General features: G+C 33.9%; 1 protein-coding gene across 4 annotated transcripts in view; it reads left to right on the forward strand.

Annotated features, from left to right (window-relative positions):
* The first annotated feature begins 620 nt into the window (after positions 1–620).
* LOC114325140 (KN motif and ankyrin repeat domain-containing protein 2) overlaps positions 621–16378 on the forward strand; it is a 117237-nt gene continuing 101479 nt past the window's right edge. For 3 of the 4 annotated variants that reach the window (XM_028273088.2, XM_028273089.2, XM_028273090.2), the window contains exon 1: positions 621–906. The gene's annotated coding sequence lies outside the window, so the exon portion shown is untranslated. Of the gene's footprint in view, positions 920–16378 lie in introns of all 4 variants that reach the window. The other variant, XM_028273087.2, reaches the window with a different exon arrangement.

The raw sequence follows: 16378 nt of genomic DNA on the forward strand, positions 1-16378 counted from the left end.
CAGCAAACATTTGCTACTCTCACATAGCAAAAGATACAGACGGTTTTTGGAGTGGTACCTACTCGGTTTTGTCCAACTCTCCCCTACATAGACGCGTTCCGGAGGTATTTAAGAAAAACTAATTAGAGGATGAATATGCCATCTTCAAAGAGCTCTAATAATAGGAAGCATTTTCGGACTAGGTGAATTTGGTTAAATTGTCTTAAAAGTATCTGACGAATATCCTGTCTTCGTTTGTCGGTCGGTATAGTTCTGGATATATTTTGGATGGTATAGTTTCTAGTCCGTATAATGTTTGTAATTTGTAATACAAATATACATACTTAAATATTTAACTTTGTAGCATTTAAAAAAGAAACTTTTTTATAATATGTATGGCTTTTTTATTGATACTGAGCAATACAATTTATCAATCAACGGCAAAAGTACATACATATATGACCAAAATTAATGAGTTTTGCACTAAAAATATTATATTTAAAATTAGCGCTGCAAAGAAGATGCCCTCTCAGCATCTTTGCCTCTAAACCACTTGTTGAGATAAACAAGGGAGGAGACAAATCACCTGTGGCACGCAGATATTCCTGAAGATCGTAGAAACACACATGCGCATAATCCATTCTCTCGAAGTTCGTTGTCCGTATCGCGTTGTGAATGTGAAGTTGTTTCTGTTTGGTTTGTAACTGATGTGAAATGCGGTAATAGTAGTGAGGCACTTGGCAATTTAAACACACGTAAATTAACTAAGATGTGATATATTCATCGTTTTTCAATAAAATACGCTTTGGTGAGTGATAAATAAACGTCCCGAACATGCTGGGTTTCGTGAAAGTGCGGGGTTTTCGGTAAAAGTTGTCCTGTTTTCTTCGTTTTGCCGAAGTTTTTACACTGCTTCATTGGAATTTGGTAGGCGTTTTATGTATGTACTTATAACACCAATATTTTGCTTGCAGCTGTTTGTCATATTTTTATTAATTTCATACTACTTACCAGTTTTACTCATACGTATTTTTAACGATGACTTCTTTTTATAAAGTCTGTAAATTTTATTACTTTATTTACTTTTATGGAAAATATTTACTACCGAGGTACCTATGTTGATATCATGAATTGGGCTCAATATTTACATCTTCCAATAATGTGAACTGCTAATATTTTGATAAATAAAGATCACCAAGTAGCAGATAAATAACGGCCAATTATGTTGATACACATGTTAAAAGATATATTAATAATTATGACATTAATAGCTTTAATTTTAAAAATTTGCACAAATAGTGTAAGGCAAGGATATTGGTGGAAGTGATTATTATGTCTATTATTTATTCATAGTTCTCATTTTATGAATTTATTTCTATTTTTTCTTTATGTGTAGCAGTCAACGTTGATTTTATTGCTATGTACCTATTTGATTTGTGCATCTGAGAGCAGTAAATAATATTTTTTCATTCGCGAAGGTCATATTATATTCCTTAAGAACATATGTAAACTATCTATTATTCCTTGATGCCTTGTTGGGGACAGAGGACCTTATACAGTTATTGTACATTATACCGTTTTTATCACAGGGAACAATTATTCCCGTTTAACTGGGACGTTTACCTAATATGTAGGTACATTTTGTTTATTGCTTTACTGTGTTGGATTTGTCTGTTGAAACGGCCCCTATGTCACAAAGGCATGATGGAATATATTTATATTAACTACTTTTTATGCAGTACCGGCGCTAGGGTATAAGGTGCCCGCCTGCAAAACTAGCTTGGGCGCCCTTCGGTGTTATTAAGTTAGTATTTTGTATAAGTATAACACCAGCAGAAAAAAGCTCATTGCCTGCAGTGCATCCCCTGCAGGCCCGTTATCGCCGGCCCTGTTTTTATGGACCTAGACCTTTATTTAGAATAACAACCTAAATCAATTTAATTGAGATACCCCATCATTTGTTTATGTATCAAAATATCTCCTAATCTCTGTTGTTTACATATTGTTATCTTAACAGATTATTAGCCCAGTCAAATTGATGTAAAAAATGTAGACTCGATTTCGTTGCCTATGAATTCTGGTGTTGATTTTGAAATTTGTAGTGGTTTAACACGTTGGCTGCCATAATGTTAAAAAAAGTGGGGCCCTGCGGCCACGAGTCTCCCGTTTCTATGCGTTTGAGACAACTACGGTGTGTCACGCGACTGATCAATAACAACGTGAGACACAACATTTGTGTCTCACGGCAGACAACGTGCTAAAAAAATGGGTCTCTACGGCCACGAGCCTCTCGTTTCTATATTAATGAGACAACCACGGTGTGTCACGCGGCTGTTATCGAAAACAACATGAGACACAACATGTGTGTCTCACGGCAGCCAAGGTGTTAAATCAACAAAAGTCGATAATAACGCAAACAGAACGTATACTCATATGTCGGTAAAGTTAGCATATCCATTTTATAAGGCCGAATGCAGACCAAGACTATAATTTATTAGACCCGTTGAACTGCCCCCCCCCTACCTTGCAGAAATTAAAAAACAAATAGCTCTAAATTACGAGCTGTTTGTGAGCTTTCACATCCTGCCAGATTAAAAACATTGAGCTCGTTACACTGGGCAGGAATTTAATATTTTTTGTGGGGGGCTGACACAGCCCCCCACTACTTAAAAATAGAGATATTGAGTAGATCTTGCTATTTATCAGCTTTCGAAGTGATATAGTTTCTATTTTTGAGCTCATCCCCTTCACCTCCAAACAACCCTTTAATTGATTCAACTCAAGAGAAAAATGTTGAGAAAAGTTAAAATCGTACCGCGGATATAATTCGTATGGCGTATAAATTCTAAGAATAAACTCTTAAAATACGCGCATTTCGATTATTGAGCTACAACCACTTCGCAAGAAAACCTCCCCATCTTTCCGACTTAAGAGAAAATTGTACTTAAAATGAATAAAATTAATATTTTGCGACTATATATCTTTTACTAATTTATGAGCTCCCAAAATACGCACATTTCGATTATTGAATTGCAATTTTTTTGTAGGTAATTCTAAGAAACTTTTGTTCTATAGAGTTTCTTAACTAAGTCAATACTTTTCGGGTTATTAGCGAGTAAAAATGTTTATTTTTCAACAAAATAACCTCGTTTTCAGGCGGTTTTTCGCAAATAACTCAAAAAGTAAGCATTTTATCGAACAAAGTATTCTTAGCAAAAATGTGGCTATAAAAAACGAAAAAAATAGTGTATTCATGAAGTCTATAGACTCAGTAAAAGCAAAGTTGTAGTTCTTGAAAAATACGTTCTTATTCGTCAAATTCCAAACGGAATATTTCAACGTGAAATAACTAAAAAATGAAGCACTTTTTCATTCATTGGGAAAAACTACCTATGTACCTAAGGTAGATGAAAACATTCAACAGGCGACTTCCTTGAAAATACATACATACTTGATTTTTAAAATGGGGTTTTCTAAGCAATTCCATTTTGTTTATCCCATTTTAGAGAAAGGTCATTTTCAAATGTGCTTTGTCAATATTTAGAAGGGCTTTTTTGGTCTTATTCTCTTCATAAGGTCACAAATATTTATGGTTTTAAAAATTATATTAGTTTTTAATTGTTTACTTACAAATAGTTGATGCAGTATTAATTAATAACATTTTTCGTCTTATAAACAGTTCAGTTATCTATACCGTTTTAACCTTTACAAAAAACAAAATATACCACCTGAAAGGCTATACGCCATAAAAAACACATCTATAAAAAAGAAGTTTGTACAATCCATAAAACCAGAGATATTTTTTTTAATTCACAGCGCAATTGTTTATAAACAAGTTTCTGTTTTTCATTTAAAATTCAAATAAGTTTAATATATTATGCATAATTAACATTGTGGAAACTTGTTAAAATTAGTAAACCAAAAGATCGCCGAGGCCGCATGGTGGGGTAATTAAGAAATTATTTCTTTCAAGCTCATGAAAACTGAAAACGGAATTTCAAAACGGAGCGCGCTTGAAAAACTGCAATTTAGTTATCATTGTTTCTGCATTTTTTCGATTTGTTTATTTGTTCATTTTAGAAACCCGTCACTAGATGATTTAAACACTTCCGTATTCAGAAAAATCACATTTTATGACAGTGTCAATCTCAATAAATGTAATTTAACGCTTATAAGCCACGTGCTTGCTTACTATTTTCATTTAAACGACTGTTTGCTGGTGAAATTTTTTAATTCACCTACAAATTGTTGGTAATGAACATAGAAAAGGTATTTCCCTCCTTTGCAGTTTACGCAAATGTAAATATATTTTGTCTGAAGTATTCCAAAATAACTTCTTCACCCGGCGTGGCAATTTTCAACTAACCCATTCGTGCTAGTTTTTCCTTGAACTCTGTATGCTCTGTATTTGCTTAATGCGAAATACAGTCGATTTGTTACTACAGTAGAACCTCGGTATAACGAATCTGAAGGGTCCGAAAAAAAATTTGTTATATAGGGAATTTTTCAATAACGAGGTTCTTTATATCGAGGTTAAATGTGGCCAATATTCTTTAAAAAGGGGTTCTTAAAGCCGAATTCAAACCTCTATATTATAACGAATTTCTCATCGCTTAACCCAGTCAAAAAGCCCTGTCTCATCAGCATTGTAGATATCATCTTCATTGTATCCACGGGTCCAGTCTGTCAATTTAGCTTTCCAATCTTCGCAAGTTACATCATCCACGGCAGCACTCTCGCCACAAACTTTTTTGAAACTAATTTCGCGCCTCTTTTTGAACCGATCCAACCAGCCATTACTGGCTCGAAACTGGTGAGCCTTTCCTTGGAGCATGGGAACTCTAACGGGTACATTTTTATCCCGGCACTGTTTAAACCACTTAATAACAGCTTCTTCGACATCCTGTAGCTCACCTTTCACCAAGGGAAGGGGGGCGGGAAGCAGGTCTGATTGTTTTCATATGTAGACTTGTCTGTGAGTCGCCACTATCTATACTCAACTACGCTAAGCCGAGGTGAAAAAATGGGTAATACAGGGGTTGCGTGCTTTATATAGGGGTTTGCTACACTCAATATTCATTATACAGGGGTTTTAATTTATCTCCGCAAATCGTAAAAATTTGTTATACCGAGGGTTAAAATCGAAATAGTTCATTATATAGATAGGGGTATTTTTTACATTGAGTCTTATGGAGGTTTGAAGGAGATTTAAAAAAAATTCGTTATATCAGGGAATTCTTTACATCTGGGTTCGTTATATCGGGACTCCACTGTATAAAGATATAATATGACAAAAACTGAAGCAAGTGTGCACAAACTGTGGAAAGAGCATTATCATTTTTGATATAATAAATAAAATAAAATTGTCATCTTTTCATCAATTAGCCTATATTTATCCACTGCTGAACGTAGGCCTCCTGTACAATTTGGCTATTCTTTCAACTGCATCCGTGACCCATGTTCTTCTTATTTCTATTGTAACATTAAAATCTAGCGATTCGTATTTATATTATATACGACTTTATTAATTTATTTATACAAGTTTCTTTACAAACTCTAGATTAAAAACTAAACTTATTTACAAAATCCGTTCCGATATAAAGCCCAGCCGTTATTTCTGGAAGATTCTGCCCATCTCTAGTTATTGTCGCGACATTCGCTTAATTGCTCGTCTTCCGCCCCTCTGCGCTGCATTGCTTCTTATCTAGAAAGATCGATGTGGCTTTGTGTGTGTGGAGATGGGTCCTGTTATACGAGGGTCGGTTAAAAGTAATATTTTGTTACACTATGTTTGGTACTTTATCTCTAATGGTAACACCTTATATCGATCTTTGCATAGCGTGTTGTGTAATTCTTATTTTATTTATTGTTCCTCTTGTCACGAAAGTTGACGAAAAATCAAAACGAAAACGTAGATTTTCTTATTTTACTAATGTCATACTCTGTATTAGAATACACAGGCTCGTTTCATACGGGTTCTCTGGACCGTAAATTAGAATATTTTCCTAACGGTGCCTTTTAGTATTGTCATACCTGGGTTAAACAGAGAACTTGAATCGAGTCGAAATTTATTTCACTTATTCCCCGTTAGAGGGCGTTCTAACCATACTGCGATATAAATAGTTTTAATTTATATCTAGAAACTACGGTCGTGTTGGTGTAAATTTGTCTTCCTCAGAGCCTCCTTGACAATAGGTAGACCTAGAAATAGTACTATCGGAGGATGGAGGGAGACATATTTAAATCAAAACGAAACCGTAGATTTTCATATTTTACTAATGCCATACTCTATATTAGAGTATACAGACTCGTTTCATATGGGTTCTCTGAACCATAAATTGGAATATTTTCCTAACGGTGCCTTTTGGTATTGTCATACCTGGGTTAAACAGAGAACTTGAATCGAGTCGAAATTCTAGTGCTCGAATCGAGTGCTCTATTTTGAGCACTTTGCATCCAATTTCTTGACATTTTCTTGAGATCGTCAGTCCAACGAGTAGGTGGTCTTCCTCTACTTCTTTTGTCTAATCTTGGCTTCCACTCAAGTAATCTCTTCGTCCACCTCCCATCACTGATTCGGGCGACGTGTCCGGCCCAGTTCCATTTCAGGGTGGCAATTCGGGAAATTACATCGGTAACTCCTGTTCTTCGTCTTAAGTACTTAAGTCTTCATTTCCAATTCGGTCACGAAGCGATATACTCAGCATTGACCTTTCCATTTTCCTCTGAGCTATTTGCAGCATTTTAGAAGTTGTAGCTGTCAATGTCAAAGTTTCGGCACTATAAGTCATCATAGGCAATACACATTGGTCAAATGTTTTACGTTTTAAAGAAATTGGTATATCGCTTTTAAAGATGTCTTTGAGTTTTCCATAGGTTGCCCATGCTAGGATTATTCTTCTTCGTAGTTCGCATGTTTGGTTGTCTCTTGTGTTGTGATCTTTATTTCGTGTCCAAGGTATATGTATTTTTCCACTAGCTCTACTTCGTTGTCTCCAATATTGATATTTCCGCTAGGTACTAGGTTTGTCATGAATTTTGTTTTGGATATGTTTATTTTAAGACCTACACTGGCACACACTAATGAAACAATGAATATCAAGAAGAAAAAAATTCATGAGAATATCAAAAACTCAAAGAAATAACGAGGACCTCGTCATAAATGGAACCAATGTCGAATGAATAGACCAATATGAATATCTTGGAACAATGATCAACTCTACAAATGATTACTTTCAGGAAATTAAAATTAGAATAGAAAAGACCAGAGTACTAGAGCAAATTTTAACAAAGTGAGAAGAGTGCTCTGCACGAGAGATTTGAAGTTAGAGCTAAGAGTTACTAGGTGCTACGTCTTCCGGACTTTGTTTTATGGAATGGAAGCTTGGACCTTGAATGCGGCATCAATGAAAAAACTGGAACTATTCGAGTCGTGGGTGTATAGAAGAATTCTGAAATTATCATGGACAGAATAAGTTACAAACAAAGAGGTTTTGAGAAAGATGTTTGCTTCTTCTGTTTCATAATGTTTTATAGAATTGCATATTATGATTGCAGTTCCCCCACGGGCTGTGTTATCTGGGTGGTTAGTCTGATAGATATTATATTTTGATATTTTTAGGTAATTTTTATTTGTAAAATATATCTCTACACTTACAAAATATCCATATTTTTATTAATAACAAATGTTTTGATTTCATGAGCGTGTGAATTCATTCCGTTGGCATTCCATTCTGCTATCTTCAACAGCTGTGTGGTCATTTAGATATTTTATAGAAGTAGGTATATCAAATATATCTAACTAAACCATAAAAAAACTCATGTGAGAGACAAGATCGTAGGCAAATAGGATTAGTATAAATGTTACATATAGATAGGATCACACTCACACTATCACTTTTTTAAGTATTTAACTACAATATTTGAATTAATTATAGCTTAATCAAGGTTTACATACGCCCACTCAATACACACTGTATAAAAACAAATTCCTGTTCATGACATCAATGTTAATATAAGGATGGGCTAATTTTCAATGTTATTTTTAGAAGTACCTACACTTTTACCATTTACTTTATTTATTTGTACAAAAACTGCTAGTTTGTTGCCACTTTTAGGCTTGGTACAAACCGTTCGTCTCACTCTGTCCCTTGATATCTTTACTTTATCTAATGGTGCTCGGTATATATAGTCCAGGGTAATACGGATTTTCTCGGGACACCCAAAGATCCAGGTAGCTGACTACTTCTTTAGTTATTGTAGACCTATAGGAAGAAAACCTACCTGTTTCCTGCATAGAGTTCGCGTCCGTTTTTTAACTATTAACAATTTAGTGCAAAAATCGCGGTTTTTAGATTTTTTGCACTCCATTCAAAAGCTAAATAGTTGACATAAAATTTCAAAATTCAGTTTTTTAGAACATTGAAAAATCTTCAAAATGCCGATTTTTGAAAGTTAAAAAGTTAATTTGTTGCTACGCAAACTGCAAAATAAGTGAAAATCGTTATTTTTTAATAACTTTTACTAAAACTACCTTAGAACATTAGTGTTTTACCCAAAGTTGGGAGTTGGGTATTGGCGTACTTACAAATCTTTAAAATTTGAGACCGATCCATTAATTAGTTATTATTCTATTATTAGTTAATTAGAGTTATTCTATTTGTTTATCCGAGGGACCTTTATTTTGCAATAAGATAAGACAGAAAATAATGAATATAGGGCAATTCTGAGTATGCCAAATGAAAGTAGAAGAGTGATAGTATCAAAGTGTATTAAAAAAAGATAAAGAAAATAATTAATTTACTCAAAAATCCTAATGCCAAATTTTTTAAATTTTGTAGTTTATTAACATTTAGAATAACTTTTAAAATGTTGTCCGTAGAAACAATCCTTTTATATATTCGAAAAAATAGTATTTTAACACGAATTTTCAAATAAAAAATATAGCCTGGGTTCATTTGGGACAAAGTTAGCCATATGTTTTTTTTAATAGGTACACAGCTAATTTGTGTATAATAATTAAGGAATCTCATTAATGCCATTTTAAAGAATGGGATTTCACAGCACCCTCTACGATTTTTCAAAAATGTAGTTCAAACGATTACTAGGGGGAACCTACAAATCCACTGAGTTAAAATACCGAAAAAGCAATTTCAATCATATATATAATTTTCTGTATCTCCGGATCAACTCAAATGGTTTTTGATCTTTTTTTTTTAATTTGTATGTAATTTCTGCGTACATTACAAATATGCAATTTGTTTATAAATTTATTAATTAATAAACAGTCTAATTTGTTTAAACAATTCTTGAAAAAATATTTTTTTACAAAAATCTATTTTTTTAATTATAGTATCATTAATGATCATAGAAATAGTTAAAGTACACTTTAATAAATAAATGATTTTTATTAGATAATTATTTATTGAAGATTTGAAGTTTATTTATTAAAGTATACCTTAACTTTTTCTATGGTTAATAACGGTAGTATGATTAAAATCATGGATTTTTGGGAAAAAATTTTAGTTTAGACAAATTAGACTGTTGATTAATTAATAAATGTCTAGACAAATTGTATATTTCTAATGTATAGAAAAATTACATACAAATTAAAAAAAGACCGATCTAAATATATTCAGTAGATCCCGAGATATAGAAAATGATAGTAGTTTTAAGTTGCCTTTTTTAGTTTTTGAATTCGTGCATTTGTCGGCTCCCAGCTCCCCCTTCACTTAGCACGACTAGTCACCAATTGAACTACATTTTTAAAAATTCGTGTAAAATACCAGCTTTTCTAATATGTAAAATGATTTTTTCTACGGAAAATATTTCTAAAGTTATTCTAAATTTTTATAAACTACAAAATTTCACAAATTTGGCATTAGGATTTTTGACTATATTAGATAATTTTTTTATCTTTTTTTAGTACATTTTGATAGCGTCAGTTTTCTACTTTCATTTGATATACGCAGAATTGCCATATCTTCATTACTTTCTGTCTTGTTATTGCAAAATAAAGGTCTCTGGGATAAACAATTAGAATAATTCTTAAACTAATTAATGGATCGGTCTCAAATAGTATCAAAGAGTTCCATAAATATTTTCAAGCAGTTTCCTTCGGATTGCCATCTTACTTCATTATGAAGTAAAAGTATCACGTGGTCTTCATTTTGTTCTTCACAAAATATCTTGAAGAGACGCTCACATTTGGCATCAGATTTAATATCATTATAACACAATTTACTAAGGAATGTAGTACTTCATTTAGAACAGGCGAGATGTTTTTAGCTATCAAGTTTTCTCTATTAATAACATAATGCACAAGAATCATTTCTGGATTCGCGTCTTTTTCAGCAATTTTAAGCAGCCATTTTTCTTGCCCATCGCATTAGGAGCACCATCAGCAGCACAAAATGTAAGTTATCAACACTGCTTCACTGCCTCTCCAAGTTGATTCATCCATTTGCACTGAGATATTTCTTGTTTTCAGCTTTTCAGCAAGTTGTTTTTCAATATCTTCACCCATTTCATCAATTCCTCTGCTGAGTGTATTGTTAATGAGTGGCATAGCATTTACATGTTTTTAGCTTTTTCAAAAACCTTTTAAGAAATGCTGATATTGACAGTTTTATTAAATTCTCTCCTATAGTATGAATTTTTCTAGTTTTAGCGATTAAAAATGAAATTTCATAACTAGCCTCAAGAACACGTTATTAGTTGAAGTATGAGCAGTAAATAAATACTATAATGTTCTTCATCGAAATCTAGCATTGTTTAACCCGAAGCGAAAGGAGTAAACTCGTGTCGAGTCCATATTCCAATCCAATTGCCCCCCTTAACAACCAATTTGCCCCCCTTAACAACCAATTTGCCCCCCTGTGGGGCTTGGGCCCCACGTTGGGAAACAGTGATTTAATCTTTTTCCATCTATATTGATGCCCATATCGTGCCATTGAATGTTCTTCTTAAATATTGAGTCTAGAGCTGCCGTGAATAATTTTGGTAAAATATTGTCTCCTTGTCGTACTCTTCGACCTAAGCTAAATTTGTCTGTGTCGTCATGTAGTCGTATACTTGATGTAGCGTGCTCATAATTGTTTTTGATTAGTGATGTGTACTATCTATTCGGCTTTGCTTTAGGGTTTCCAGTACTGTTTCAAACTTTACAGAATCAAAAACCGTCTCGTAATCGACAAATGTATGTGGTATGTTGTACTCAATGCATTTTTTAATTAATATCTTTTTGGTATGTAAATAGTTATTTGTGCCATATCCTGCCCTGAAGGCTAGTATAATAGTGTTATTATAATGTTATAGTGTTATTATCAAATTTTTTATTAGGTCATCGTGAGTTTACCAAACATGAACATCAGGAAATTTTTTTGTTATAATAAATTATTCTGAACGGTAGTAGGTACAGGTACTCCTGTCGACAGTTTGCAAAACTCCTCATAGAAGCCATATTTGCGTTTACCTAATATTATTTGTTTTTAAAAGCAATTAAATTCTACTTAAGTAATATTAGTTTTTATTGCATTATCAAAATTATATGAATTATTATTGTAGTTTCTATCTATTTTTAATATTCTAATACTGATAATGAGTTTTACATTTTTAATCTCTTGTTTGTTTATCGTCTCATTTGCAATCTCACTTTACCAAAACAAGTGATTTAGGCCAAGAATCATTAAATTATTTTTAGTATATTATACAGAATATAGACAACAGAGGAAATATTTTTAATAAATCATCCCAAATTTTGGCATATGCAGATGACGTGGACCTAGTTGCCCGCACAACACGCAAACTAGAAGAAATGAATACCACCTTCTCAAATGCCTAAAAAATATGAACCTGAAAGTAAACGAGGAGAAAACTGAAGATGATGGCATCAACACCCAACAATAGAGCCAGAAACATCGGTCACCAATCCACTGTTGATAACTAACTCTACCTTTGAAGTGGTGGACAAATTCACATACTTAGACTCCCTGATCACCAAGGAGAACGTCATGACGGAAGAAATCAAGCGAAGGATAATCCTAGCGAACAAATGCTATTTTGGACTGAGTAGATATATGAGAAGCAGAAACTTGAGCCAAAAATCAAAAATAACCATATACAAAACCCTAAGGCAAGCCGCACACCAAAGAAACATGAAACGAAAAACATGAAACATGAAACGAAAAACATGTTTCATGAAACTAAAACACTGCTAAACAAATCTCAAAGTCCGCCTACCAATGAAACGAGTGTGATTCATGCTCATGACACATTTTTATTTTCGGAGAGTTTCATAAATGGCCGGACGTATATTTGTTTAGCAGTGGTTTATTTCCATGAAACGTAATTTACGTTTCATGTTTCTTTGATGTGCGGTCGGGCTTAAAATAAAACACTGCAAAACAAATCTCAAAGTCCGCCTACCAATGAAACGAGTGTGATTCATGCTCCTGACACATTTTTATTTTCGGAGAGTTTCATAAATGGCCGGACGTATATTTGTTTAGCAGTGTTTTATTTCCATGAAACGTAATTTACGTTTCATGTTTCTTTGATGTGTGGCCTGCCTTATAAACCAGTGTTGACATATGGATCGGAGACATGGGCATGGGAGACAAGGCAGATGAAAACCTTCTGCTTATATTTGAACGAAGGATCCTGAAAGAAATATTCGGTGGCATCTGTGAAAATGTTATTTGGAGGAGGAGGTACAACTACGAGGTATACCACAGATATAAACATATATTTGGTGGTAAATATGGTAAATATGTAGCATCTCTTATAAGAATAGGAAGACTAAGATGGGCAAGACATCTAGCAAGATCACAGCATAATAACCCTCCTAGAAGAATCCTTATGTCACAACCTGTGGGAAGTAGAAATAGGGGTAGGCCAAAACTTAGATGGAAGGATGGTGTAAATGAGGATGGGAAAAAAATAGGCGCAGCAAACTGGCAACGGTTGCCAATGGATAGGACTGACTGGCGTAATAGACTTGGGAAGGTCGAGACTCTTTCATAGGGCTGTAGCACCATTGATGATGATGATACAGATAAAAAGCAGCAAAAAATTTAGCAAGATCATACAAATAAAGACATAAGGAACCCTTTAATAGCAGATAAAATAGGGAAAGCTGGACAGATAGCGAAAGTATTTCAGATAACAATTTCACACAATCGAGCGTATACTGAGTTTCTGAGTTTGCTAGGTTCAGTCGTTCAGTATGTTCTTAAGTAATGACCTTCTTCTTCTTTTTCTTATATTAGGCCTCTTAGCCTGTTCTTAACCGATTTTGAGCTTGTATTCGTAGCTGTGATGTTGACTGCCAGCTATCTCGCCACCTTTTAAAGGGCCTTCCTATTGGTATCTTGCCTGATAGCTTCGAATCCCTGTCTATACGGGCTATTCTATCGCTGTCCATTCTCGTCACATGCTGATTCCTCTCGTCGTCTCTGTTTTCCTTACCGTACTATATCTTGTATGTTACAGAGATCTCTTATTCTGTCGTTCGGTATTCTGTCTCTCAGTGTTTTCTCAGTTATTGACCTCAACGTTCTCATTTCTGATGTTCTCAGTATCCTCTTGCTTTCTGCTGTGTCACATCTTGTTTCTATCGCGTACGTCATGATCGGTCTTACACATGATTTGTATATGCGTACTGTCCCTTCCAGCCTCATATCTTTGTTTCTCCAGATGACATCCCTCAGACATCCTGACACGTAATTGGCTTTATTTGCTTGCTTTCGGTCGCTCTCTTTAACATCTCCATAACTACATATTTCGACTCCTAGATATTGGAATCTCGAGACTTGTTCAATTAGTTCGTTGTTAATTAATAATTTGTATCTTATGGGTTCCCTTGCCACTACCAAGGATTTTGTCTTAGCTGTTGATATTTTCATGTTGTAATTCTTCTCCACTGTATTGAAAGTTTGTGCCATTCGCTGTAGGTTATCCTCGTTATCGGAGATTAAGATTGCGTCGTCAGCATAACAGAGGATTTTTAAATGATGAACAAGTTGCTGATATGAGCACATTGTGTAAATGTTAGGATATAGAAAGTCTAATGCTCACAATCTTATTGAAGGTTTTTATTTAAACAGTTTATGGGCGACCGGTTTCGGCGTTTACAGTTTATACGCCATCATCAGGCCCTTTTGAAACTGAAGAAGATATTAGTACCAAAAATATACAGTGTATAATGTGAATAAAAAAATTTGGAGTAAGTACAGCAGAGCGTCGAAAATCCGAACTAATTGGTACAGGGGTAGTTCGGATTATCAAATTGTTCGGATTATCGAACATATGTTCAAAATACATACAAAGCTCATAAACATAGTACATATGTACATATATTTTGGTTACAAGGAATAAAACACCTGCATAATAAACAATAGAATCAAGCAGAAATGTGAAGAGACAATGGGAAACAAACAATTCGGTTTCAGAGAAGGATTGGGAACAAGGGAAGCTTTGTTCTCAATGTTAACATTATTTCAACGATCATGGGAAGTACAGAAACCAATTTACGTCTGCTTTATAGATTTTGAGAAGGCGTTTGATAGAGTTCAACATGATAGGTTGTTATTATCTAGAAATATCTAGAAATGATTGGAATAGATGATAAAGATCTGAGACTCTTACAGCATCTATATTGGAATCAAGAAGCTTCTATTCTGGTAGACGGCAAAGAAACAGACAAAATTTGCATTCAAAGGGGTGTCAGACAGGGTTGTGTGTTATCCCCAACGTTGTTTAACATATACTCAGAAATAATTTTTAATGAAGCCTTGGAAGGCCAATGTGGAGTTCGAATCGGGGGAGAAACTATTAACAACATTAGATATGCAGACTGCACCGCGATCATGGTTGAAAGTATCGAAGATCTTCAATTCCTTATAGATCGAGTCACTAGAGAATGCTCCAATAACGGACTTAACATAAATGCAACACAGACAAAGTTACTTGTGGTTAGTAAACAAGACGTCGGCCCTATGCAACTAATTGTCAGTGATGAACCAATAATAAAAGTTAACCATTTAAATCCCTAGGATGTTGGATAAACGAGACACTAAATCCGGATGAAGAAATTAAAACTCGTATAGAAATTGCAAGAGGAGCATTTATGAAACTTAGATCTATTCTGAGCAACTATCAGCTGAACTTAAAACTAAGAATCAAGTTCCTAAAATGTTATGTGTATCTTGTATTACTATATGGATGTGAAACCTGGATCATGAAGGTTAACATGATGAACAAATTAGAAGCCTTTGAGATGTGGTCGTATCGTAGAATGCTCAGAATATCTTGGGTTCAACGCATTTCAAACAGAGAAATCTTAAACAGAGTAGGTCAAGGCGAAGGTGATTTAACCAAGATGATAAAAAAGAGAAAACTTGAATATCTGGGGCATATAATGAGAGGTAGCAGATACAGGATGCTGCAGTTAATACTCAATGGAAAGATCGACGGAAAAAGAGGAATTGGTCGAAAGAAATATTCATGGCTCCGAAATCTTCGTCAATGGACTGGCATATCAGCAGATCAATTGTTACATGCCGCACAAGATCGAGAACGATATCGGCAAATTGTTATGGAAGCTACCCACGCCTAAAAATTTGGGCACGGTACTTAAAGAAGACGAAGAAGAATAATAAACAAATATATTGTATGCATTTCTGCATAAACAAAACAAAAATCCGCGGTCATATTTTGCCCATATTGTCATATTGCCATAAATCCAAAAATTCGGTCCGCGATCATATTTTTTAATTTAATAATTTTTTTGCGTTCGGATTAGCGAACGTTCGGATTATCGACGCTCTACTGTATTAAAATTAGTTTAATATTTAAATAAAATATAAATAAACTGTTTAAACTATATTGATTTCGTTGAAATCATAATATAATAGAAGTATAAATTCTTACGTGCGTACAAAGTACACATATTCTTTTTTTTTTTTTTGTTTTCTTACAGCTTTTAGAGGTTTTATACTCAAATTGTTAATAACTTAAAAAATCTAGCGAACCCTCTGCAAGCAGTATAGAGGTTTTAGTTATTGAGGTCCATAAAACTAAAAAAAAACCCGGTTTAAGTTAAAGCCCCGGGAATAAGTTCTATCTAAGATATAAGTTATGTATCTAAATATATAATCAGCAAACAAAAAAGTAAAAGTCAATTTCAATGTTACTAGTCGAAATAAGAAAGTAAAATCACATCTTAACAGTGAAATCATGTTTACAATGTTTGACACAAAAATAAAGTTGTTATCTAACGATGTGTGTTAATGTTTATTTTCGTATAGACCGTGCATTGGCCTATTTAACAAATGCAATAAAACCAGTGTAATCATGATTTAACGATCTCTATAGTTTAGTTTTTATTTGTATACATAAT

The sequence above is a fragment of the Diabrotica virgifera genome, chromosome 10 (assembly GCF_917563875.1).
Source record: "Diabrotica virgifera virgifera chromosome 10, PGI_DIABVI_V3a".
Classification (NCBI taxonomy): domain Eukaryota; kingdom Metazoa; phylum Arthropoda; class Insecta; order Coleoptera; family Chrysomelidae; genus Diabrotica; species Diabrotica virgifera.